The 26,781-nt window shown below is 37.6% G+C and overlaps 2 gene segments (V, D, J or C); one reads left to right on the top strand and one right to left on the bottom strand.

The window, feature by feature from the left end:
• LOC311588791 (Ig kappa chain V-III region MOPC 63-like) overlaps positions 1 to 26,781 on the top strand; it is a 615,711-nt gene that overhangs the window by 26,686 nt on the left and 562,244 nt on the right.
• On the bottom strand, positions 3,258 to 3,942 carry LOC311588805 (immunoglobulin kappa variable 4-1-like). The segment is given in 2 exons: positions 3,887 to 3,942; positions 3,258 to 3,688 (listed from the first exon to the last, which is right to left on the bottom strand).

The following is a 26,781-nucleotide window of genomic DNA, read 5'->3' as shown; positions in this document are numbered from 1 at the left end:
TTAAAGCACACAGCACACATGCACATACTCACACACGTTTCAGAGCTATGTTTGGGGAAACTGCACATGTTGAGAGTTTATCTAAACTGCTGCTCCTGGCACTTTTGTTTTGAAAACCTATCCCAGTAGGGCACAGCTGTTTAGTGGATAAGCAGAAAAGAAAGATATATAGAAAAAGAAAGATATGTTTTCTTTTGGTAACCAGTAAGTTTTAAAGTCTTTCAAGATGTATAAAATGGACCTGCAGAAATATTTAAGTGTTCTCAGGATGCAATTTTGGACCAGAAGTGTGAGATCAAACCAGTTGCAAAAAGTGTACAGCAGCCATTTCTTGAGGTCACACCTGGTATCAAGATTGGCAAGAAGGCTTCAGGATAAATAGCTTGCTAGTCTTGTCCCATAATACCACATAATTTGATCTTGGGTGAGTTTCACGAAAGATTCACACTATTTTGCCAGTTTGGTACTGAGTATATGCTCATACTCCTCCTGAATTTTATCTTCATAGTCTTTAAGAGACCCTTATGCTCACATAGTATCCCCACTTATAGAAGGATAAAGGTGGGCTGGTCTTTCTTCATCCAGGAGCCCTGGAGAACTTGGTGCAGTGAGTGCCAAGGAAGGAGGTTGGCTCTCAGAAGCACAGGGTTCATTCTGATTTGAAGAAAACAGCATCTTTGATAATGACTATATTCTTACTTTATGATCTGAAATTTTTGCTCAGCAGTTTTAAGGCAGCAGTAGCTGCTTGGTAAAGAAGGATCCTGAGAACTTGCCAGCAGCATCTGCATTTAAGGTGGCAGCATCTCTGCATCCTTGGGCATGAACCCAAGTATGTCACCAGGAAGAGAGGCACAGCGTTGCTGCTTCCAAAAACCTGGACTCAGCACCACCACCTCATTTGCTGCTTCAGAATCACCTTGTACAAGATCCTGTAAAGTGACCGGAGACGAGATGCTGATGTGGCAACAATAGCTCTGGGTCCAACCTCTCAGCTACTGCTCTCAAGCCAAGCTGGCTTTAATGGCGCCTCTTTAACCTGCCAGTTGTGCTGGCCCCGCCCATAATATTTAAAATTTATGCTTAATATACTTGAAATTACTTACATTCATAGCTTACGAGGCCTTGTAAATTTTATTATATAGGCATATATCCATCTCAGTCTTTATATGTTATTCTTGATTTAAACGTTTCATCTTTCATATGTACATACTTTTTAATTTTAATATTTTATTAAATAATTTTATTAAAATAATTTTAATCTGTCGTTATAGCCTTTTTAATTTTAAAATACTGTAATGCTTTATTAGATTTTTACCTTGTATCTTTATAATATTTATTAATTATTAAAACTATATCTTCACATTCTTATATGAGTTTTATTTTAATACATGAAACAATATAGTCAGAGAGACTTATCTTTTCTTTTTTATTTTTTATACAAAATTGGCTGAAACATTCAGTTTCTCCCTTCTTATTATGAAAGAATATTAACATTTAACAGGTTTTGATGGCATCTTTCTAAGGCAGCTCAGTTGAACGTTGGAATACTAAAGCCACCCACTATCACTGTGTGAGAGTCAATATATGCTTTCAGATGTCACTCTATTTCTTTATGAACTCAAGTCTCTTTGTGTTTGATGCATGAAAATTTGAGGTTAAATATGTATTGGTAGATATTTTTCTTGGATGAATATATAGTGTCATTCCACATCTTTTTTATTAGTTTTGGTTTGAAATCTATATTGTCAGATAATAATATGACAACACCAACTTACTTGTTGTGTCTATATACTTGGAATACCTTTTACATTTTTCTCCCATGAGATGATGTCCACCCTTAATGCTAAGGTGTATTTCTTGGATTATATACAGAGAGATGGATCCTATTCGACTCTGCTAGTTTGTGTGTTTTTATTAGGAAATTGAGATCAGTAAAATTGGGAGTTATCATTGAAGAGTGCTTGTTGAGTCCTGTCATTTTGTAGATTTGTTGTGGTTTCTTCTCTGTCTCTTCATATACAGGTTTTAGATAATTTATTGTTTATGTTTTCTTTGGTGAGGTTCACCTCTCTAGACTCAAGTTTTCCTTCTACTACTTTCTGTAGAATTGCATTGGTGGATAGATACTGCTTGAAATTGGCTTTGTCATGAAATTATTTTCTTTCTCAGTCTATAATAGCATTTGTTGTCTATCATAGTTTTAAAACATTTGTTCAAAGAACTTCAGAGGGATGTGTGTCCACAGAACTATGGGCAACAAATACGTATTTTCTCATTTGTGGATCCTAAATGTATTCTATGCAAAGTTCATGCATGTATATGTGTATGTATGTATGTATATGTGTATCTCTGTATATATGCATGTGTGTGTATGTGGCTTTGTGTGTGCTCTTTATTTATGTATACATGGGTGTGTGTGTATGAATGTGTGCATATGAATGTATGTATGAGATGGAAGAGGAAAATAGACAAAAATAGAGAAGAAGAAGTAAAAGGAGAAGGAGGAAGTAAAAGAGGAACTAAGAAGAAAAAGATAACAACAGGAAGAAGAAAGGGAAATAGGGAAGTTTAGTGGATATGGTAAAAACATATGATGTACTTGAAAGATGCTCTTTATAAAAATTGTGTACAATGACTACATATCAATAAAGAGTGTGAAGGGGCAACAAGATTGCTCAGAGGGCAAGGACACTTCCCACCAAATCTAATGTCATATCTGAGATCTCCAGAACTCATATGGCAAATAGAGATTAAAATCCAAGCTGCCCACTGACTCCTACAAAATGACGTTTCACATATTCACCTATACATGCACGCACAAATGCAGAAACACACACACACATGCATGCATAGATGTATGCACATATATGTAATTAAATAAAAGGAAAATAAATTAAAAATGTGTGAAAAAGAAAAGTTAAAACAGGAGAAAAATACGGATACAACTAAGGAAGAAAACGTTCTAAAAAGAAGAAAAAAATTATATTCTTTCCTAGAGACTCCAAACCAAATTGAAGTTTTCCAACTTCATAGAGTCTTATATTGGATACCATATTTACAGAAATATAAAAACAAAATTCAAAAATCATTCACTTTCTATCAACTGAGGTACTGGTAATGTGTTATGAAAGTGAAAATAAGATGATATTTAGTTCTTTTCTGCATTTTGGTATAAAAACTTTTCATATCATAACACATAAAAGACATTGAACCCATTATTTTTATGGGGCTTTTAAATTTTTTCATTCACTTTTTCAGGCACACCTGCTCTCAGGCGGAAGTGGGAAATGTGCATGCCAAGGGCTTTGTGTGGTGCAGGAAGCCAGTGAGACTATCAAGGAGGTTTGTGTTGGAGGCTGAAGCACTGTGGGAGGACTGCTGAGAAGTTGCTGACAATAATAATCTGCCAGATCTTCAGCCTGCACACTGCTGATGGTGAGAGTATAATCTGTCCCAGATCCACTGCCTGTGAAGCGATCAGGGACCCCAGTGTGCCAAGTGGATGCATGGTAGATCAGAGGTTTAGGAGCCTGACCTGGTTTCTGCTGGTACCAGCTCAAGTAGTTCTTTTGATCTTCATTGTATAAAAGACTCTGACTAGACCTGCAGCTGATGGTGACCTTCTCTCCTGCTGACACAGCCAGGGAGGATGGAGACTGGGTCATCACAATGTCCCCGCAGGTACCTGCAATCATGAACAGACAGTGAACATGCATAAAACACAAACACACTATAAAGACAGTTGAATTCTGACATTTAAATGCCCTTGCAATGTCATATTAGAGTTTTATTACATAAGAAATATTACATCCTGTATCATATTGTAAATTTCTTATATACAAAGATATAACTCTGAGAAGATTTTAATACATTAAATTTTTACCAGACACCCATAGCAACAGGGTCATGAGAATCTGGGTCTGTTTCTCCATCTTGCTGCCCCTGGCTGTCTTTTGCACTTTAAGCACAATGCAAGGTCCTGGTTTATAAATTCTTAGAAGCTAGCTGGGCTGGACGGGCCCATGCAAAGCAGTCAGCAAACACAAATGCAAATGCCTGGACAGTGTGCATGAGAGTGGCAGGTGTCAATCAACAGGCAAAAACACCATGAGAGAGAACCTGTGCAATTATTGGGTGTAATTACCCTACTCTTATTCAACAGAAATCTACTAAGTGATATACTAGCATATTTGTGTTAAAATTCAAGACATATTTTAACCGGGAGAATTTTGCAGAAACTCTAGGAGAGCTCTCTCAGACTGATAGTCCTAGGGAAATGATAAGATATGCTAAGAAAATCACAAGAATAAAAGAAACAAACAGAGAAAGAAAATACCTCAAAAAAGAAAGTAATGGTACAGGAAGGAAAAGAGGAAAGTGAAAAATGAGAGAAAAAGCTGAGGATAAATTTTTCATTGTCTCACATCTACATCTCTCATAATGAGGACAATGGACAGTGTGCCTCAGACATTTGGGCCCAGTTTCCAAGGTAAGCATGAGACAGAGAGGCAACATAAACCCACAAAACAATCTGGAATGTTACATTCATCGTGTTTTGACTATTTGTTTTTGACAACCTGAAGGAAAATATGCTTCCTATCTTGGTGAGTCTAAAATTCTGAATGTAAATCAATATCTATCATATCTCATTTCTATCGACTTAAAACATCTATTTAGACCTAAAAATCTTAACACCTAAACAACATATATGTGTGTAATAATACAAAGGTATATGTAAAAAATAATTAAATTTTTTTAAAAGAGAAAAAATAAAGAATCACACAAATCCTCAGTGGAAATCCTGGGGAACATTATTTAACCCTGGGAAAAGGGAATCTTTAATCTCAAAGTAAGGGTAGACCCAACAGAAACTATCAAGTATATTTCCCACAACTTCAGGGACCTCAACGAGGGCTCTAAATTGGAGAAAATTGAGGTGGATAAAACAAAAAAGATCTTTTCACAATGTCATGCCTAGAAACCAAAATTACCAAAAGGGTTTATAATAGAAGTGTATATTCTAAAGAAAACTATAAAGTAGTTTTAAAGTAGGTAAATATGGTCTTTCTCACTCTTCAAAGATTCTCCAGAAGGGGGCACAGCTATTCTATATCAAGTAATTATTGTAGAGAGACCAGTAGATGAAAACATCAGAGATTGTAGCTATCCAAATGAAAAATCTTTGAATATGAATGAAAATCAATAGCAATAAAAGACTAAATAACCACTGAAAATCCAGGTTAGTGAGTGATGCGAGTATGTATGAGGCACATTATAAACCCAGTATTGTGTGCAACATACAAGAAACAAACAACCAAACAAAAAACTAATATCATGGCACAAAGTGAGATCTGTATCCCAAAACTAGGACACAAAAAGCAGGAGAACCATGAGATTATGGCCAGCCTTGGGTACATAGAAAGTTCTAGACCACTCTAATCTTAACACAATTTCTCAAAATGTGTATCATTAATTAGTTGTTTACATGGCAGCTCATGGATCTTGATAGCCAAAATAAATTATGCATCTGATCTTAATGTGTTAGCATTAAGTCAAAATATTATTGAAAAATAAATGTGCATTTAATTAATATGCATATTTTCTTTTATTTAACACAAAACATATAAATTTAGGGCTGAAGAATTGTCTCGGCAGGCAAGAGCACTGACTGCTCTTCCAGAGGACGTGGATTCAATTACCAGCACCCACATGACAGGTCACAACTATCTGAAGCTCCTGTACTTGAAGAATCTGGCACACTAATATATTTGCAGACAAAACATCAATGCATGTAACATGAAAATGAATAAATTGTTTTTTAAAATATACAATTACAAACATCTAATTTTCAGATATAAAATGTTAAATAATTTGTGATAAGCATATTCTGATATCACCTATAAACTGCTAATATACCAACATAAGAGAGAGACAGACAGTTTGTAGATGAATGGAATTCTCAATCTCAAGATCAAGAATGTGACAGATGAGTAATTGCCACTTTCAGTGTTTAATAAGTTGTCATGAGATCTCGATCTTTACTAAACTTTATAATTTGCTTTGTAACAGTTGCCTGGAGCTCAGAGTGTACTTTCATGTCATTTACAGCTTCAGATTGGACACATAGAGGCAAGGGTCTTAAAAATCCAAAGACTCCTGAAGTTAAACATGGGCATGGGGACTTGGAAAGTAAATTTTCCACCTTCCTTTAATAGGAAATAACTTGACAGTCCTTAATTACTGCTTTTCACACAAATTTAGTTTTCTAAATATGTCATGGAGCATTAAACCCCTGTGCTGTGATTTAAAATGGGCTCCAAGGCAGCTGCCTGAAAACAACACAGTTTAGTCTGCCCCCAGCTTTGGAGACAAGAATTTTGAAGCTGATGATTTTGATCTCCTAGAGATAGGTCCTCTTCAATTGACACCATCATGCATGAAGGCCTCAGAAAAGTCATTGTGAGATGCAGACTTCCTGAGACTGTGCAAGGCTGAATTCAGCTTTGATGTTATTTTTAAAAGATTAAATTATTAATTACTTAGTATGTATACAGTATTCTGCCCACATCCCAAAGAGGGCATCAGATCTCATTACAAGTGGTTGTGAGCCATCATGTGGCTGCTATGAATTGAGCTCAGGACCTTTGGAAGAACTGACAATGCTTTTAAACTCTAAGCTATTTGTCCATCCAGGGCCCAAAGACATTATTTTATGTGTATGAGTACATCTGCATAGCAGAAGAGGGCACCAGAGTACATTATAAATGGCTGTGAGCTACAACATGGTTGCTGGGAATTGAACTCAGGACCTCTAGAAGAGCAATCAGCGCTCTTAACTGGTGAAATATCTCTTCAACTGCTGCTTTGCTGTTCTATGACATAGAATATATTAATCTCTGGATGAGTCCCTGTGGCTATCCAACAACTGTGATAAGCAATAATAGACAGGGAAGGATTTTCTATAATTCAGATAAAACATTAACATAATATTATTTTGTTAGAATATATAAGGTAAGGTAAATTTGGAATTCCAGTAATTAAGATGTTTGTACATGCAAATTTAAATGAGGTCAGGCCATCTTGGGCTACAAAACAAGTTTTAGCTAGCCTGGAATACATAAAAAGATTCCATTTTAGTAAATAAATAAAGAAAATTAGTTCATTCTTCTGACATATCACTTGAAATATCTTATGATTTGATAGATCTGCAATTACTAGGACTTTATAACTGGAGCCTCAGAGCTCCAGTATATATATATGGGTTATGTGCAGATGTGTCATGATTGTGAAGGTAAAGTTGATTTTTTTCACCAATATTAATTGTTTTATACACTATTTTCTTATCATGAGTTTCTTTCTTTAACTTGTCTCAGATTCTTTCCCATTTTTCAACTGTCAAATTCCATGCCTTCTTTATAATTCCTTTTAGAAGAAAGACTAGCAAATTAATAAAAACTAATAAATTAAAGAAATAGTGAAACACACAAAACATAAAACACACAATCAGAAACCTAGTACATAAAGAAACACTGGCTATATAATGAATGCCAAAATGAAGCAATGTGAGGCAGAAAAATAGCCTTGAGTTCATTTTGTGTTGGACATCTAATGCTGGGCATGGCCCCTGTCCTTAAGTGTGGTTTGTAACTGTGGGGAGATTTCATTGGGGAAAATTAAGTTTTAGTTGCCTGTGGTGTTATTTGGGAATAGATTCTTGGCCAAGGATGGAATTTCCTATGTTTTTCTACCTCTCACCATTGGTACTGCCCATAGACCAGCTTCAAGAGTAGAGAAGAGGAAGTCTTGGTGGATCTGCAGAAGACAGAATTGAGCTGGCAGGAAATAGTCAGTTAAAGCAACCAATTCTTGGTGAACAATTGGTTAAAGAAATTAATTTTTAAGGAGAGATTGAGGAACAGAAATATTAAGGCCCAGGCATAAATTTTTATGCAAAACTGAAAGGTCTTCTAGCCCAGGAGAACTTTATTTTTCTTCTGTTCTTTCTTCTATTCTTGGGGCAAACCCAGTAATTTATTTAAAATGAAGTTCAATTTGTTCATTATAGGTTGCTCCCTTGTTTTTCATCTTTTACAGGCAATAGAGCATTTAAAAAATCAACAAAGAAAGAATCTAAAGTAACAATGTAATCCATATGGTTCTCTATAACCTACAATAAAGAAAAATCAATCAATATGCAAACAATGGTCAGCATGACCTGATTATAATTTATTTTTTTAATTTTTAATTTTAATGTTATTATTTTATTCAGATTACAAATCAACTGTTATCCTATCATTTGTATCATCCTGTTCCTCCCTCCCTCCTGCTTCTACCCTATTCCCATCCCCTATGTCTATGACCAAGGGGGACCTCCTCCTCCACTATATGGTCATAGACTATCAAGTCTCATCTTGGTAGACTGATTATTCTTTCTTTGAGTAACACTAGGCCTCCCAACCAAGGGGGGGTGGTCAAATATGGAGCACCAGAGATCACGTCAAAGTCAGTCCCCAATCTCCACATAACTGTGGAGAGTGTCCTGTCCATTGGGTAGATCAGACTAGGAATTCGATGTTTACTATTGTATTGTCCTTGGTTAGTGGCATAGTTTAAGGAGACCCCCCCCTGGGAACTGATGCATCTGTCAGGATGTTCTTCTTGTAGGTTTCCAGAACACTCTGTGTCCTTCTATTTCCCCATCTCCTATATTTCTTTTACTTAGAGTCTCAGTAGGATTTCCTCACATCTATACAAATCTTCTGGTAAGTGAAAACTTTCATGAGACGTACATTTTGGGCTAGTGTCCAATTAAAAATGAGTATATAGCATATGAATCTTTCTGCTTCTGTGTTAACTCATTCATTATGGTCATTTCTAGTCGCATCAATTTGTCTACAAATTTCGGGATTTCCTTGTTTTTAATAGCTGAGTAGTATTCCATAATGTAAACGTACCACAGTTTCTTTATCCATTCTTCAACTGAGGGGCGTTTAGGCTGTTTCCAGGTTCTGGCTATTATGAATAAGGCTGCTATGACCATGGTTGAACATATGTCCTTATTGTGTGGTGGAGCATTTTCTGGGTATATTCCAAGGAGTGGATTAGCTGGTTCTTGAGGAAGCCCTATTCCCAGTTTTCTGAGAAATCGCCAGATAGATTTTGAAAGTGGTTGTACAAGTTTGCATTCCCACCAGCAATAAATGAGTATTCCTTTTTCTCCATGTCTTTGCCAACATAAGGTGTCACTCGAATTTTTTTATCTTAGCTGTTCTAATGGGTGTAAGATGGAATCTCAGAAATGTTTTGATTTGCATTTCTATAATGACTAAAGATGTTGAGCACTTCTTTAGTTATTTCTCAGCCATTCGATATTCATCTCTTGAGAATTCTGTGTTTAGTTCTGAGTCCCATTTCTCAAGTGGGTTATTTGCTTTAGTGGTATTTAATTTCTTGAGTTCTTTGTATATTTTGGATGTTAGACCTTTGTCAGATGTAGGGTTGGTGAAGATCTTTTACAAGTCTGTGGACTGTCACTTTATTCTGTTGACAATGTCCCAGCCTTACAGAAACTTCTCAGCCTCATGAGGTCCCATTTATTAATTGTTGACATTAAGGCCTGGGCTATTGATGTTCTATTCAGGAAGTTGTCTCCTGTGCCAATGTGTTCCACGCTCTTCCCTACTTTTTCTTCTAACTGACTTAGTGTCTCTGGTTTTATGTTGAGGTCTTTGATCCACTTGGATTTGAGTTTTGTGCATGGTGACAAATATGGGTCCAGTTTCATTTGTCTAATGTAGACATCCAGTTACACCAGCACCATTTGTTGAATATCCTATCATTTTCCATTGAATGGATTTGGCTTCTTTGTCAAAAATCAAGTGACCATACGCATTCAGATTCATTTCTGGGTCTTCGATTCGATCCATTCATCAACCAGCCTATTGCTGTGCCAGTACCATTCTATTTTAATTACTGTTTCTCTACAGTGCAGCTTGAGAATGGGTATGTAAACTCCTCCTGAGGAACTTTTTTTGTATAGGATTGGTTTTGCCATTCTGAGTTTTTTCTTTTTCCATATGATGCTAAGAATTGATCTTTCAATGTCTTTACAATATTGTGTAAGTATTTTGATAGGGATTGCATTGACTCTGTATATTGCTTTTGGTAAGATGGCCATTTTAACTATGTTAATTCTCCCAATCCATGAACAAGGGAGTTCCCTCCATCTTCTTATGTCATGTTCAATCTCTTTCTTCAGAGGTTTTTAGTTTTTGGTTTTTTTTTTCAATAACTCCTTCATTTGCTTGGTTAGAGTTACTCCTAGATATTTTATATTATTTGTGGCTATCATGAAGGGTGTAGTTTTCCAAATTTCTTCCTCGGTGTGTTTGTCATTTGTATATAGGAAGGCTACAAACTTTTTTGACATAATTTTGTACCCAGCCAACTTGCTGAAGGTGTTTATCAGCTGTAGGCATTCTCTGGTAGAATTTTGGGGGTCAATTATGTACAGTATAATATCATCTGCAAATAGGAATAGGGATAATTTGACTTCCTCCTTTCCCTTTTGGATCCCCTTGATCTCCTTTTAATGTCTTATTGCTCTGACAAGAACTTCAAGAACTATATTGAAGAGATATGGAGGAAGTGGGCAGCCTTGTCTGGTCCCTGATATTAGAGGAATTTCCTTGTGTATCTCTTCATTTAATTTGATGTTGGCTATTGGCTTGATGTATATAGCCTTTATTATGTTGAGATATGTACCTTATATTCCCGATGTCTTCAAAATTTTAAACATGAATGGGTGTTGGATTTTTGTCAAGTGCTTTTTCTGCATCTAAGGAGATGATCATGAATATTTTTTATTTCAGTTTGTTTATATGGTGGATTACATTGATGGATTTTCATATGTTAAACCATCCTTGCATGCATGGAATGAAGTCTACCTGATCCTGGTGAATGATATCCTTGATATATTCTTGTATTCACTTTGCGAGTATTTTATTGAGTATTTTTGCATCAATGTTCATAAGAGAAGTTGGTCTGAAATTCTTTTTTTTTTGGTTGGGTCTTTGTGAAATTTATGTATCAACTTGACTGTGGCCTCATAGAATAAATTTGGTAATGTTCCATCTCTTTCTATCTTTTGGAGTAGCATGAAGAATATTGGTATTAGCTCTTCTTTGAAGGTGTGGTAGAATTCTGCACTGAAACCATTTGGCCCTGGGCTTTTGGGCCCCAGTGATTGCTTCTATTTCTATAGGAGAAATAGGACTATTTATCTGATATTGATTCAATTTTGGGAAATGGAATGGATCAAGAAAATTATCCATTTCCCTTACATTTTAAAATGTTGTGGCATATATGCCTTTAAATTAGGAACTTTTGATTCTTTGTATTTCTTCAATGTCTGTTGTTATGTCTCCCTTTTTGTTTCTGATTTTGCTGATTTAGATAGTGTCTTTCTGCCTTTTAGTTAGTTTGGCCTATGACTTATCTATCTTGTTGATTTCTCAGTAAACCATCTTCTGATTTTGTTGATTCTTTGGACTGTTCTGTTTGTTTCTATGTCATTGATTTCAGCCCTGAGTCTGATTATTTCCAGACATCTACTCCTCTTGGGTGTTTCTGCTTCTTTTTTTCTAGAGCTTTCAGATATGTCGTTAAGTTGCTTATGTGGAATGTTTCCACCCTCCTTCTAAAGGCAGTTAATGCTATGAATATTCCTCTTAACCACGCTTTCAATTTGCTCCACAAATTTCAGTATGTTGTTTCTTCATTATCATTGAATTTAAAGAAGTCATTAATTTCTTTATTTCTTCCCTGATCCAGGTGTCAATAAGTAGAGAATTACTTAGTTTCCATGTGTTTGTAGACTTTTTGTTATTTCTCCTATTGTTGAAGTCCATCACTAGACCATGGTGATCTGACAGCATACAAAGTTATTATTTCCATCTTCTTGTATCTGTTGAGGCTTGCTTTGTGACATACTATGTGGTCAATTTTGGAGAAGGCTCCATGGGGTGCTGAGAAGACAGTATAACCCTTTGTGTTTGGGAGAAAACTTCTATAAATATCTGTTAGATCCATTTGATTCATGGCATTGGTTAGTGATGTTATTTCTCAGCTTAGTTTCTGTTTCAATGACCTATCCTTCAATGAAAGTGTGAGGATCAATGTGTGGTTTAAGCTTTTAAAATGATTTTTTCCAAATGTGGGTACCCTTCTGTTTTGAGCATAGATATTCAGAATTGTGATATCGTCTTGGTTGATTTTACCTTTGATGAATATGAGGTGTCCTTCCTCATCCTTTTTTATTAATTTTGGTTGAAAGTCTGTTTTATTAGATATTTAAATGGCTGCACCATCTTGGTTCTTGTGACCATTTGCTTTGTATATTTTTCCAGCCTTTTACTTTGAGATAATATCTGTCCTTATAGGTGAGATGTGTTTCTTGAATGCAGAAGAATGCTGGATCTTGTTTGTGTACCCATTCAGTTAGTCTGTGTTTTTTTATTGGAGAGTTGAGACCATTTATGTTGAGAGATATTAATGACAAGTGACTCTTAAGTCTCTTAATTTTTTGTTTTTTACAGTAGAGGATTTGTGTGGTTGTGTTTTTGTGATGGTGTAGTTATCTATTTCCTGTTTACTTTTGGTTGCAGCTTGTCCCTTTGGGGTGAAATTTTTCATCTAGTAACTTCTGTAAAGCTGGATTTGTAGATAGGTACTGTTTGAATTTGTTTTTGTCATAGAATATTTTTTCAATTAATGATTATTGATAGTTTCGCTGGGTACAGTAGTGTGGCCTGGCATCTGTGGTCTCTTAGGGTTTGCAGGACCTCTGTGCAGGCCCTTCTGGCTTTTATGGTCTCTTCTGAGAAGTCGGGTGTAATTCTGATAGGTTTGCCATCAAATGTTTCTTAGCCCTTTTTCTCTTGCTGTTGTAATATTTTTCTTTGTTCTGTATATTTTGTGCTTTTATTATTATGTGTTGGGAAGATTTTCTTTTCTCTTCTTCTCTGTTTGGTGTTCTATTGACCTCTTGTATGTTTATATGCAACTCCCTTATTGGGGAATTTTTCTCCTATAATTTTGTTGACAATATTTTTCTAGGCCTTGGAGTTGTGTCTCTTCTCTTTCTTCGATTCCTATTATTCCCAGGTTTCATCTTTTTGTGGTGTCCTTGATTTCTTGGATATATTGTGACAGGAAATTTTCAGATTTTGCATTGTCTTTGATAGTTGCTTCGAGTTCTACAATTGTATCTTCAAGTCCTGAGATTCGTTCTTCCATATCTTGCATTCTATTGGAGAAGCCTACTTCCATGTTGCTTACTTTCTTCTCTAAGGTCTCTCATTCCCAATTTTTCTTCTGTCTGTGCTTCTATCACTGTTTTCATTTTAATCTTTAGATCTTGAGTTGTTTTATTTATATCCTTCATCTAGTTAATGCTATTTTCCTGAATTTTTTCCAGTGCCTTTCTATATGCTTCTTTTATGACTTCCACCTGTTTGGCTGTGTCTTCCTGCACTTGATTATGGATTGTATTCATTTCCTCCATTATCATCTTCATTACTAAGAACTTGAGGTCATTTTCTTGTATTTCAATTGTGCTTGAGTTCTCATGGTTACTTTCTATGGGATAACTGGGACATGGGGATGACGAGTTGTTTTGGTTATTGTTGTTTGCATTCTTACGTGTTTCTTTAGTCATCTTGCTATTTCTAGTGTTTTGTGGTAGCTTCTGGTGTTATTCACTGGTCGTTGAGAATAGGTAGTTGGTTAATGATCCCTGTGGGTATCAGGGAGTTCTTCTCTGGAACGTGCAGGTGACCTGTTTTCTTCTCCAGAAGACTTTGTTCTACACTTTAAGCTCCTGACTGGGTCAGCAGAGGTAGGCTTCTGCCTGATTCTGTTCATGCTCCTGAGGGGATTCAGATTAGATGTGTTGGAGGCTGCTGTTTAATTTTCTGTTCCAACTCCTCGGAGTAGTCCAGCCTCTCCTAAGCATGTAGGAGACTGTGGCTTTATCTGCCGAATGTTCCAGACCTAGACAGCCCTGGTCCAAAAGACAGATTCCTGACTGGAGCAGTCTATAAAGCAGACCAGTCTAGATTGCGCACCCTTGGTGGATCAGTCCCACCAAGCTGCAGATGCAACTCAGACTCCCCTCCAGACACCCAAAGCAGTCCAGCTCTCCCACAAGTGTGGGGAGTCTCTATTGGGCTGTGGGAACTGTGGCTTTATCTGCCCAATTGTCCAGGCCCTGACCGCTGTGGCCCATGACAGGTTCTTGTTCATATCAGACTAGAAAGCAGACCAGCGTAGATTGCGCACCATTGGCAGCTCAGTCTCACTGGGGTGGCCAAAATTCAGACCCCCTTCAAGACCCTCAGGGCAGTCCAGTTTCTCCCACAAGTGTGCGAGTCCCTGCCAGGTGTATGGACTCTCCTGGCCTGGTTCTATCAGCCCAATTGTGCATGCTCAGTCTGCTGAGGCCAGCTACCTTGCTCCAGCCAGATCTGCTCAGACTGCACATGTTGTTCCCGGGTACTATGGGCTTCGCTGCGACCTCCAGGGCTCCCTGTCGACTGGGGTGCATCAGGTGGATGTGTCTGAGGACAGATTCACTTGTTTCCCTGAGACTTTCCAAAGCCATGACTCTGGTGTTCCACCATTGCACACACTGTGCCTTGGCCTTAGAGACCGGCTGCAGTCTGCAGGTGGGATCCGTTCCAAAGTCTTAAGAGTGTGTTTAGGTCCTCTGTGGGCTGTTGTTTGGCACTGGGCCAAACCCACCTGTAGTCTGCATTGTGGAGGACCCTACTCACCTACTTGCAGTTCTTGCAGTCTGTGGCTCCAATTTGGTCCCTGGTCTCCATGCAGAAGATCAGATACAGTGCATGATAGACACTGCCATCTTGGAACTCCTGATTATTATTTCTTAAATAATACTTGGGAAAGTTTAATTATAAATTTCCCCCAGGCTTAAAGCATTGTGCCTACATTATTATCGTAGAAACCTACCTTGAATATAAATACCCTTAACACAGAAAAATCTTACTTCCCACTCCAAATAAATGTGTTATCCAACTTTATTCAAGCCTAGGCTAATTGCCAAGGGTTCCTCTATTGTGAAATATTTGTAAAGCATGACCTTCCAAGCCCATTTTATACTGCTGTCAAAGCAGTTCTAAATAATCTTTTGATTTACTATAAGAACAAGTTTTAATTTTCTATAGCTAACAACATCTAACCAACTACTTTTATATCAAAGTCCTAACTTCCTTATCAAGTAATTTCTGCAGGTTGGTTCACAATAGTCAGATCCAAAACTCTCTCATTGTCTCAAGCCTTTGGCCAGATGCCTTCCTTCAACATTCTCTGTGGAAAAAAGTTTTCCATTGTATATTTCATTACACCTGGACTCAAAGTGAAAAATACAGAGAAAGACAGTTTTAGGAAAAAAGTAGATTTTAAAGCAGTTTTTAGGTGAAATTAGACTTGGTCCATAAATAAAATTTAAAGACAGTGCTGATCAGCTGGAGGTCTTTGAAACTTTGTCAAGCAATGCCTAAAACGCTTTTCTGGATGTGTAATCATCAGGCTAAGGAGCTGATTGTCTTTGAATCTTTATCAAGCAAAGCCTCTATGACTTGTTCTCATGTCTTTAACATGGATCCATATCACTTAGACATGTGATGGATTTGTGCAGGCTTCCACAGTCTCTATTAGTAAATATATGTATCAGTCCTAATGTGTCTGGAATACACAGTTTTCTTGGTGTCATCCATCCCCGATGCCTCTCACAATATTTCTACCTCCTCATCCACAGACAGACTTCAGAAAGTAGTTTGATGAATACATTCCATATAAAACTAAATGTTCCAAGATATCTACTTTTCTGTATTTGTTCCCAACCACTGCAGGAAGAGGCTTCTCTTATGATGACTTAACAAGACACTGATTTATGGATATAAGAGAATGTCATTAGGAGACTTCCACTGCTGTGTTTCTGTAGCAGAACAATAGTATCTGGGTTTCTGATAAATCCATAGCCTATCTGGTCTCTGGTCCATTCAAGCATGGGTTGCATCTCATGGAGTGGTCTATATACCCAAAAAGAAGCTGATTATTCCCACAACTGTTCAATATTACAGGAAGTATAGCTAGGTTGGCGATTACCCTCCTCTTTGGTAGAATACAGAATATCTTTCACCTTTCAGTAGGAGTGAAGGCTTTACTTAGATACAAGCTCAATTTCTCTATATTTAATGACATATGTGAGGGAGGAAAGAAATGAGTAAAGGTTGGAATACAGAATGACAGCTAATACTAAAGGCCATTTGAGGAATCATATGGAAACTTGCTTCAATAAAAGCTTCATAAAATATATATATATATATATATATATATATATATATATATATATATTTTTTTTAAAGAAATCTAAAAGGAGTCAGCAAATAAGTTCAATTAGACTTCTTTTGCCAGCTTGTGAAACCTCCAGTGTCAGGAATGGTTTACATCTATGTCAGTTGTTGTCCCAAGGGTCTCCATGGAAATCTTGAAACAACTGTAATTATTGGTTGTTCTCCATAAATTGGTGGTATACATCTATCCAGGAATAGACTTGTTTCTTGCTTTTTACATTCTGAGAAAGATCCAGGTAGAGTGGCTTTTGCAAAGTGTATACAAACATAAGCACACACACACATACACACATACCCATAATATTGGGTTTCTGGTACTTTCATGACGTGAAAGGGATATGTATGCCCCTTTTCCCCATAGATCTGACATTCACAATAGCTTCTGCAGAATTGTTTAGGAGACATTCATTTTGTGTCTCTTGGGTTTTTTTTTCATAAATATAAATGACATTTATATCACTTGGCTTATCCCAGGGGCTTCCTACCTTTTCATCTTTACCACCAGGAGACTTTCCTATTGTTCCCTGAGGCTCTCTTTACAAGTGTGAGGATATAAACACAGCTGCAAACTTGCTTTAATTGATCTGGAATCCTTAGTACAACTTGTCCAAGTGAAGATGCCACTCAGCTCCTGGGGCTACTCTGGAACTCTGGCAAGGATTACGCTTAGAAATGAGGACATAGATTGTGCTGTGGACACTACTATTGCCCAAATGGGTTCAGTTCATAAGCAGGTGAAAATGCAAGTCCTTTTGGATTTAGACCTATGACCTTGAGTGAAAGTTGACAAGTCAGACCTGAGATCTGATAAAGATTCTCATATAAAAAGAGTGGATGTTATCAGCATATCCTAGAACATAGTTTAAGAATCTTGGACCTCTTTAAAATAGAATGTTTTTAGTTCAAACTTAACAGTAAATATTAACTCAAGGAATAGATTATGACATTGCATATGGCCTTGATTTTCTTTCCCAGCTTAATTTCTTTCCTATTTATTTAGGACCCACTGAATATGTTGAGATGATTCAAATTTTATTCTCTCTGGCCATCCCCTTAAGGTGAACTCAGAACCTCCTAGATGATGATTGAAACAACTATTTGACTTGGTTTTTACCTGAACCCTCCAGTCTTCTCATGTCCTGATCTATTAGGATCCCAGCTTGGGTCCCTGATAAGTTATATGGCAGTTTAACAGGGACAAATTTCACATTAAATATGAACAGGGTAGCACCTGAGGATGTGTGAGTTTGTTACTGCATTCAAGTTATAGGAAGTCTTTATACAAAGTGACAGAACAAAATCAGCAAGTAATAGCTAAAGGTTCTTTGACACCAATACAAGATTCATTAAAATAAACTCATTAGTGACCCATCCTCTTCAACACCTCTGGATGACATACTATTAGACAAATAGAGATAATGGGAGGGTCTTCCTTTTTAATATTTTATGTCTGTGACTATTTTGGATGTATGAATTTCTATGCATAGTCTATGAGACTGGTGCCTGCATTAGCCCTATGAAGGAGTCAAATCCCCTACAACAGAAATTGTGGATCATTTTGAGACACCATATATGTACTGAGAATTGAATGTAGATCTTCTGAAAGAGCCGTCAATGAGTGCACTTAACCAATGAGACATCGGAGACATTTCTCCAGCTCTGAAAAGAAAACTTCTAAATAAATAAATATTATGAATAATAAGGAATACCCTTGAAAAAATAGAGAGCTGTGTGAATTTGAACGCTCTGACACAGGAAGATGGGGTAATGGAAAGAGAAATGTGTGTGAATGATTCTTAAAGGATCCTTGTGCCTTGTGAATGGTTCTTTTTTGAATTGGAAAGGTGAATGATTACACATGTAAATGACTTCATTAGATGCAAATATTAAAAGAAAAGCATAGGAACAAGTTAGTGTTTGTGTTTAATCTTTCTTTGCTTTCTTAATTCAGGCCTCATTGAGGACATCATGATGACTCAGACTCTTCTCTATCATGACTAAAAAGTTCAATTCCAAATCAGAAAATACCACATCTGTGAAGACACCTCTTTCAGGTGGGCTCTACCTTGTTCATGGATAAGGAGAAATAACATAGGAAAAATGGCCATCTTACCAAAAGCAATTTACAGGTTCAATGCAATCCCTATCAAAATACTTACAAAATATCTTAAAGATATTGAAAGATCAATCTCAAACTCATATGGAGAAACAAAAAGCCTAGAATAGCAAAAACAATCCTATACAATAAAAGATCCTCCAGAGGAATCTCCATGCCCAATCTCAAGCTGTACTATAGAGCAACAGTAATTAAAACAGCATGGTACTGGCACACCAATAGGCTGGTTGATCAATGGAATCGAATTGAAGGCCCAGAGATGAATTCCAACACATTTGTTCACTTAATTTTTGACAAAGAAGCCAAATCTATTCAATGGAAAAATGATAGCATCTTCAACAAATGGTGCTGGTCTAACTGGTTGTCTACATGTAGAAAAATGCAACTACACCCTTATTTATCATGATGCACAAAACTCAAGTCCAAGTGTATTAAAAACCTCAACATAAAACCAGAGACATTAAATTGGTTAGAGGAAAAGGTGGGGAAAAGCCTGGAACACATTGGCACAAGAGACAACTTCCTGAACAGAACACCAACAGCCCAGGCCTTAAGGTCAACAATTAATAAATGGGACCTCATAAGGCTGAGGAATTTCTGTAAGGAAGCAGACACTGCCAACAGATCAAAGGGACAGGCTACAGACTGGGAAAAGATCTTCAACAACCCTTCATGTGACAAAGGTCTAATATCCAATATATATAAAGAACTCAAGAAATTAAATGCCACCAAACCAAATAACCCAATTGAGAAAAGGGGTTCAGAACTAAACAGAGAATTCTCAACAGAGGAATATCAAATGGCTGAGAAACACGTAAAGAAATGCCCGGCCTTGTTAGTCATCAGAGAAATGCAAATCTAAATGACACTGTGATTCTATCTTACACCCATCACAATGGCTAAGATCAAAAACTCAAGTGACACCACATGCTGGCAAGGATGTGGAGAGAGAGGAACACTCCTTCATTGCTGCTGGGAATACAAACTAGTACAACCACTTTGGAAATATATCTGGCTCTTTCTCAGAAAACTGGGAATAGGACTTCTTCAAGACCCAGCTATTCCACTACTTGGAATATACCCAGAAAATGTTCTACCACACAACAGGGACAAATGCTCAACCATGTTCATAGCTGTCTTATTCATAATAGCCAGAACATGGAAACAGCCTAAGTGTCCCTCAGTAGAAGAATGGATAAAAAACTGTAGTACATATACACTATGGAGTAATACTCAGCTATTAAAAACAAGGAATTTTTGGAATTTGTGGACAAATGGACTTAACTAGAAATTATCATAATGAGTGAGTTCACCCAGAAACAAAAAGAGACAAATGGTATATATTCACTTATATCGAGACACTATCCCAAGGGGTATGTCCCATGAAAGACTTTACTTACCAGGAAAGTGAGTCAGAGGGAAGGACATCTTACTGGGACTTTAGGTGAGAGAAGCATGGGAGAATGAGGGAATAGAAGGATCCAGAGGGCCCTGGAAGCCTACAATCAGAACATTATGATGGGTGTATCTGGGTCCTGGGGTCCTTCCTGCTCAAACTATGTCACCAGCCATGGAAAATATAGGCAGCAAACATCAAATCCCTACCCAGACCTAGCCGAGGGACTGGACATTCTCCACCATTGAGTGGTGAATGAGATCTGACTTTCATACAAACTTTGGGTCCCAGTTTCTGACCATGTCCCCTTGATTGAGAGGCCTGGTGTCACTCAGAAAAAGGATAACAGGTCACCTAGAAGAGACTCGATAGCCTATGAGCATATACAGAGGGAGAAAGTCACAGACATAGGAGAGAAGAGTTGGGGGGGAGGGAGGAATGGGATGATACAAGGGATGCGCTAACAATTTAGATGTAATATGAATAAATTAATAATAAAAAAGAGATTCAGAATCCGTGATATCATAATGAAAACATGAGCAGCATACATGTTAGTAGGAGCAGGAGCTCAGGGCTCACACTTCAAAATGTATGTATGTATGTATGTATGTATGTATGTACGTATGTATGTATGTATGTATGTATTTACTTATGTATGCATGTATTTATGTATGTAGGCATGAGTACCATTTGTATGCCCAAACAAGAATTATAGAAGGCTGAGAATCATCATATGAGTGCTCGGAATCAAACCTATTTACAAGAGAAATAATTCCTTTTAACCACTAAGCTGACTCTGCAACCCCAAAACTTTCTCTTTTTTTTATTTTTTTTTTCTGTTTGGTAAACAGAAATATTACTTTACTCATGTAAAAATTTACCAAAATTAGCCATAGTTGGGAGTTAACAGAGTGACAAATTACCTTATTTCCTGTTTGTAGGAAATAGCTGAACGTTTTGCTACACTCAGATTATACCTCGGAATTCTGTACATAGACAGAAAAGGGAGCCGGTAGGGTTTTGTTTTTATTTTAGGAAGTGGGTGCAAATACTTTTTCTAAAGATCTTTGCTGAATTTATATTATCTCGATTTTATACTTTCACAACAATATGCCTATAATTCTTCCCTTCAGGGTACTTGGAAAGTGTCTTCCCTCAGTGGCTTATTTGCTGAACAGAGAGGTCTTTTTAAATACTTCTTTCTTTATCTTCTCAATTCCTTCCCTCCTCTCCACATTTTCCTTCTCACTCCAAAGTTCTCTCTCTCCTCTTCCATCCTCTCTTTCTTTCTTTCCTTCCTCTCCCCTTTCCTTCTCTTTACCCCCCTCTCTTTCCTTTTTTCTTTTACTCTCCTGTTTTTTTCTTCTTGTTTTTGTTGCATAGGATATTTATTGTTTCATCAGTATGGTAATAAAAAGTATGTCTACTACTATATCTATGAAACTCACCTGTTACAAATATCATTGTTTTTTTAATGAAAACCTGTTGTGGGAGCATCTAGCCATTGTTCTTTGAGAACTCTAAGTTGGTCCTTGAGCTTCTCCTTCTAATTCTTCATTCTCCTTCTTGTCTCCTCCTTCTCCTTCTTCTCCTTCTTGTTAAAGATTTATATATTTATAAAGTACACCATGTTCTGCCTGCATATATATACCTACAAACAAGAAAAAGGCCTCAGATCTCATTATAGATAGTAGTGACACACAATGTGGTGGCTGGAATTTGAACTCAAGACATTTGAAAGAACAGACAGTGCTCTTAACCTCTGAGCTAACTCTTCAGCCCTTCTGGTTCTTGAGTTGTTGACTTTCTTCTCAGTGACTGCTTACTCTCTTTGATGGTATTTTTCTTTGTTGATTTAACCTGGGTAATCTCACACATCTGTGGCCAGAAAATTTACTTCCTCATTTGAAGACTACTTTGCATAGATTTCCATATGCCATCAAAGCTGCCCATGTCTTATAAACCAGGGCTTTGCAGTGATAACTGAAATTCACCAGACAGGCCAGGGCATCAAGATGGAGTCACAGACCCAGGTCTTCATATTCCTGCTGCTTTGGGTGTCGGGTGAGAAATTAAATTTATTATGATATCTTCAAAATGATTAATTTCTAGAGAAACTGCCATTTCTTACAGGAAGCCAATAAAATGCAGATGGCGCATTTAGAAAAGACATTTGTGTGTCTGTGTATGTAAAACACTTTAATCACAGAACGACTTATAGCTGATAACATATTTCAAAGTAATTAGAAAAGACATTTTAGATTTGAACATTTGTATGATGAAATCTTTGTGTGTAAATGTGTATGTTTATCATCTGTTTGTGATTACAGGTGCTGATGGGAACATTGTGATGACCCAGGCTCCCAAATCCATGTCCACATCTGTAGGAGAAAAGGTTTCCATGAGCTGCAAAGCCAGTCAGAATGTGTATGGTAATATAGCCTGGTACCAGCAGAACCCAGGGCAGCCTCCTAAACTGCTGATCTATGATGCAACCACTCGGCACACTGAGGTCCCTGATCGCTTCACAGGTAGTGGATATGGAACAGATTTCACTCTCACCATCAGCAGTGTTCAGGCAGAAGACCTGGCAGTTTATTACTGTCAGCAGTATAGCAACTATCCTCCCACAGTGATTCATCCTCCAACACAAACCTCCTTGAGGGTCTCACCAGCTGCCTGTGCCACACACAGACTTGAGCTTGTACATATCAACCTTTGGCTGAAAGCTGCAATGCATGACTAACTGGTGCAAAGTTCAGTAGAAAATGCATGAACAGATGTCCTTTTAGATCTGTTGAGTTAAAAGGTCTTTATGGCAAAAGGAACTAAAGACACTTGTATCTTTTAAATATTTTATATACCCAAATTCTGTGCATTGAACATGATAAATTCCTTGTCATATTCTGGATTGCAAAAGTTCAGCTTGAGTCTTCATGGACTGAATTCAAATGTGGAGCTGGCTTTATTCCTACTGGAGACTACGAAAGAAAACTTGGCTTGGCCTTGCTTAGCTTTGGGAAGTTTTACTCATTCTTGGACTCCTGGCAATTTCAAGTTCTTTTGCTTCAATTTATTTATTTCCATGTATGATATTGGATTTCATAAAACAAAAATCGAAAAATTATGTCATATATTTTGACAACATTCATCTCCACTGTTTCTCCTTTCTGAAACCCCTTTCCCTCCAGCTAAGGTCCTTACTTTTCCTAATCACCCACACATTTTCATGTGACATACACATGTACCCTTTCCCTCTCTCTCTCTTTCTCTCACACAGACACACACACAAACAAACACACACACATGAACTGTTTATAAGTATCTAAACATCTAGTATTGAGAAGTAAAAAACAAAACAAAACAAAACAAAAAAACCAGGATGACTGACTTCCTAAACAATATATCTGACCCATGTTTTCTGTTCCTAGGCCTCTGCTATTTCCTCATCTGATTTCCCAATATGGAGACTGTGATACCTCAATCTATACTACACTACATTATGGTGAATATAATTTTGTATCAAGAGACTTAATTTTGTATTTTTGTCTTATAAGAAAAAATGTTTGAATTTGTTGAGGGAAACACATTGTACTTTAATTGAAAACTTTGTGTGTAAATGTGTATGTTCATTGTCTATATCTGATTGCAGGTGCTGATGGGAACATTGTGATGACACAGTCTCCCCAATCCATGTCCACATCTGTAGGAGACAGGGTCTCCATGAGCTGTAAGGCCAGTCAGAATGTGGTTACTGGTATAGCCTGGTACAAGCAGAAATCAAGGCAGGGTCCTAAACTGATGATCTATGGGGCATTCACTCTGTACAATGGGGTCCCTGATCACTTCACAGGCAGTGGATTTGGAACAGATTTCACTCTCACCATCATCACTGTGAAGGCAAAAGACTTAGTAGTTTATTACTGTCAGCAGCATTACAGCTAATTTGCAGATTTATAGAATATGCATTTCCATGAAAAACGCTTTTGGTAGTTTGGTCTCTAGGCCTGACATTGTGAAAAGATCTTGTTTCATTAACCTCAATTTTTTTAAATTTAGAGTCCTCTTTGAATTGTGTGAAACATACTTGTTAGTTTATGTTTGGTTTGCCTTTACTTTGAAATTAAAGCTTCTCTTGTCCCAGAGTCAAATAAATGCTCCCCAGGAGTTAGAGGTTAAGATGTTTGTAAGTCTAGATAGATGTTTTACGTTGATAGAAATGAGATGTGAAGATATTGCACTGTTCAAGCTATGGGGCCTAGGTTCAGTCCCACTTGAGAGAGCAGGTAAAGCCCTCTGGCTTGTGGGAGTTGGGTGTACTTCTGCCCAGATCCCTTCAGGCCAGTTCAGTACCCTCGGGCCTGTGTGTACTCTCCCTGGGTTGTGGCAGCTGGTCAGCCTCTGCCAGACCTTGCAGGAATGGATCCCTAGGTTGGGGCCAGTGTCTAGTTTTCAGCCCCATCCTCTCAGACTGGTTCAGACCCTCCCAAAAGCATGGAAGCCCCAGCTGAGCTGGGATGGCTAGTTAGGCATCTTTCTGGTCTATTCAGGGAAGATCAGTTCAGCCCAAGTGTTCGAGAACTGACCGCTGGGATGGGGGTTTCCACCTGCCAGATGTCATCAGACAGTGGAGCCTCAGATCAGTCAAATTGAGTGTATAGCTTTGGTGCTGTGGGTAGAGGGAGTGTCCACAGCTTCTGGGGCCCACTGTGGGCCCTGGGTCCCTCCGTAGGCTGGCAGTCCCAAATCCAAACTTTCCGGACCCCCTGTGTTAGTTGGACCACATATCAGTCAGAGAGAGATACAGAAAGCACATGCACCCTTGGTTGCACTGGGCTTTGGATTTTGTGTTACAGTGCTTGCCAAACCCTGGAGCTTTCTCAGGACTCACAAGATGGTCTGAGGTCAGAACCACCTGTTTTTCTTCATTTTTCACAGGCCTGCAGCTCCAGGCTGCAATTTCACTGCTCACAGTTCAGTCTCGGATACCTACCGAGTTCCTGATAAGACACATGCAGCAGCACCCTGGTGTGTGCGGTTCCAGATTCTGAGGACTAGGCACCTGTCATCTATGGGCTAGTTGGGTGGTCCTAGGCCAGTCCCAACTGTGCTCTGCACTTTGCAGATCCCTCTCACCTAGGGCTTTTCATGTCTTGTGGTCTGCAGCTCCCAGCCTGCTCCATAGTCTTGGTCCTGCAGCTCAGATCCAAGGTGTATTCTGTGCCATCTTCTCTAAATAGATAGGTTTATCTAAAATAATTTTTATGTTAACTTTTTGAATAGATGATACTACTATATTTGAAGAAAACTTTCCCTACTCAATTAACATTTAAAAACCTAACATATTTAGGATGAACAGTTGTCTGACTCTCAAATATAGGTTATATTCTAACACTAATGTTCTATTTTTCAATACATCTATTGGATAGATTTTCTACACATTTGAGAAAAGCTATCACTACATAGTCCAAGCAGAACTGCAATGCCCTATAGACACTGGTCTGTACTTGAATTTATGGAATGTGTGCCTCTTGCTCCTGAGTGCTGAGATCCAGTTATGTGTCATAATGTTTATGTCTTTTCACTTCCAAATTTTCTCACTTTGCAAGTGTAATAATTCTAGAACTCTGAGAGTGACTAAACACAATCATCAAAAGCATAGATACCACATGCCCTTAAATCTCCATCTTGGCCTTTTGTATCCTCCCAAAGGGAATGGGAGATCTCAGTAAAATGATTATTAATAACTCTACTGTGCTCAGATATATGTTTCTATATTTTACAATTTCATAGTCAAGCCTCACTATACATTAAACTGTGTTCATATGGGCACAAACGAGGAATAAATGACTAATTTAGGTTCCCATTACCATATGAAAGCAGACACTGCAGTCCAGGTTCTCCCAGCGTATTCCAGTCTCCACCTGTTACAAAGCCCTCCCAGCTGACATACTTACCTTTTACCCTAAACTCTCCAGTCCAAATTTTGGGTTGTTCTTCTCTTTCTCCTGAGCCTCTGGACTCTATAAAATCCATGCATTTTTGCTACCTGGCCCCTTATTCATCTACCATTTACATAAACTTCTTGTTCTGGCTCCCTCAGATTCCTCCCTCCCTCTCTTCACATGGCCATGTTCTTTATGGCCATGTTGACTCTGGACTCTCCCAGATGTGCCTGATTCCAACTATGTTCTCCCTTTTATCTGCAATAAGCTTTATCCTCCACTGTACCTAGGAGCAGTCATGACTTTTCCTGTTTTATTTTAATTTTCATTCATCTGATCTAAAGGTCCCTGAAACATCTAATGTAAAAACATGGTATAAAGACAAAGGCAAAACACAGTATACCTAAATTAAGATTAAAATAAAGAAATACAAAAAATAGCCTTCAACAGAAAAACCACAAAACCCAAACCAAACCAAAAAATGACACAGACTGTCATAGTTGGCTATAGCTTCATTGGACCCTGAGTTCTTGAAGTGTCAGTGGACAAGAAAGGCACAGTGACAAATATAGTCAAACACAGGGGAGTTTGATCTGAGTGTATTTTTCAGGCAAGCATGATAGATTTTTATACACATTTTTTGAAATGGGGAATATTTTTGTGGTTACAATTTTTCATTCAAGGAAGTCAGTGAAGCAATCAGGCATACATAGTACAAAGTACAGAATGCAAAGTAATAATGTTGTCATCATTCTTGAGTCATCATTCTTAAAAAATTACCGTAGTGTCAGTATGCATGAGCCCTCTTTATCAAAGGTCAGTGTTTTCTCATTATGCTAAACATCTGTGTGCCAAGACAGTTTTTTCTTAGTTCTTCTTTTTATC

The sequence above is a fragment of the Acomys minous genome, assembly GCF_964271855.1.
Source record: "Acomys minous genome assembly, chromosome: 17".
Classification (NCBI taxonomy): Eukaryota; Metazoa; Chordata; class Mammalia; order Rodentia; family Muridae; genus Acomys; species Acomys minous.
Note: the sequence above shows the minus strand (reverse complement) of the source record. Positions and strands in the feature narration are given on the sequence as shown.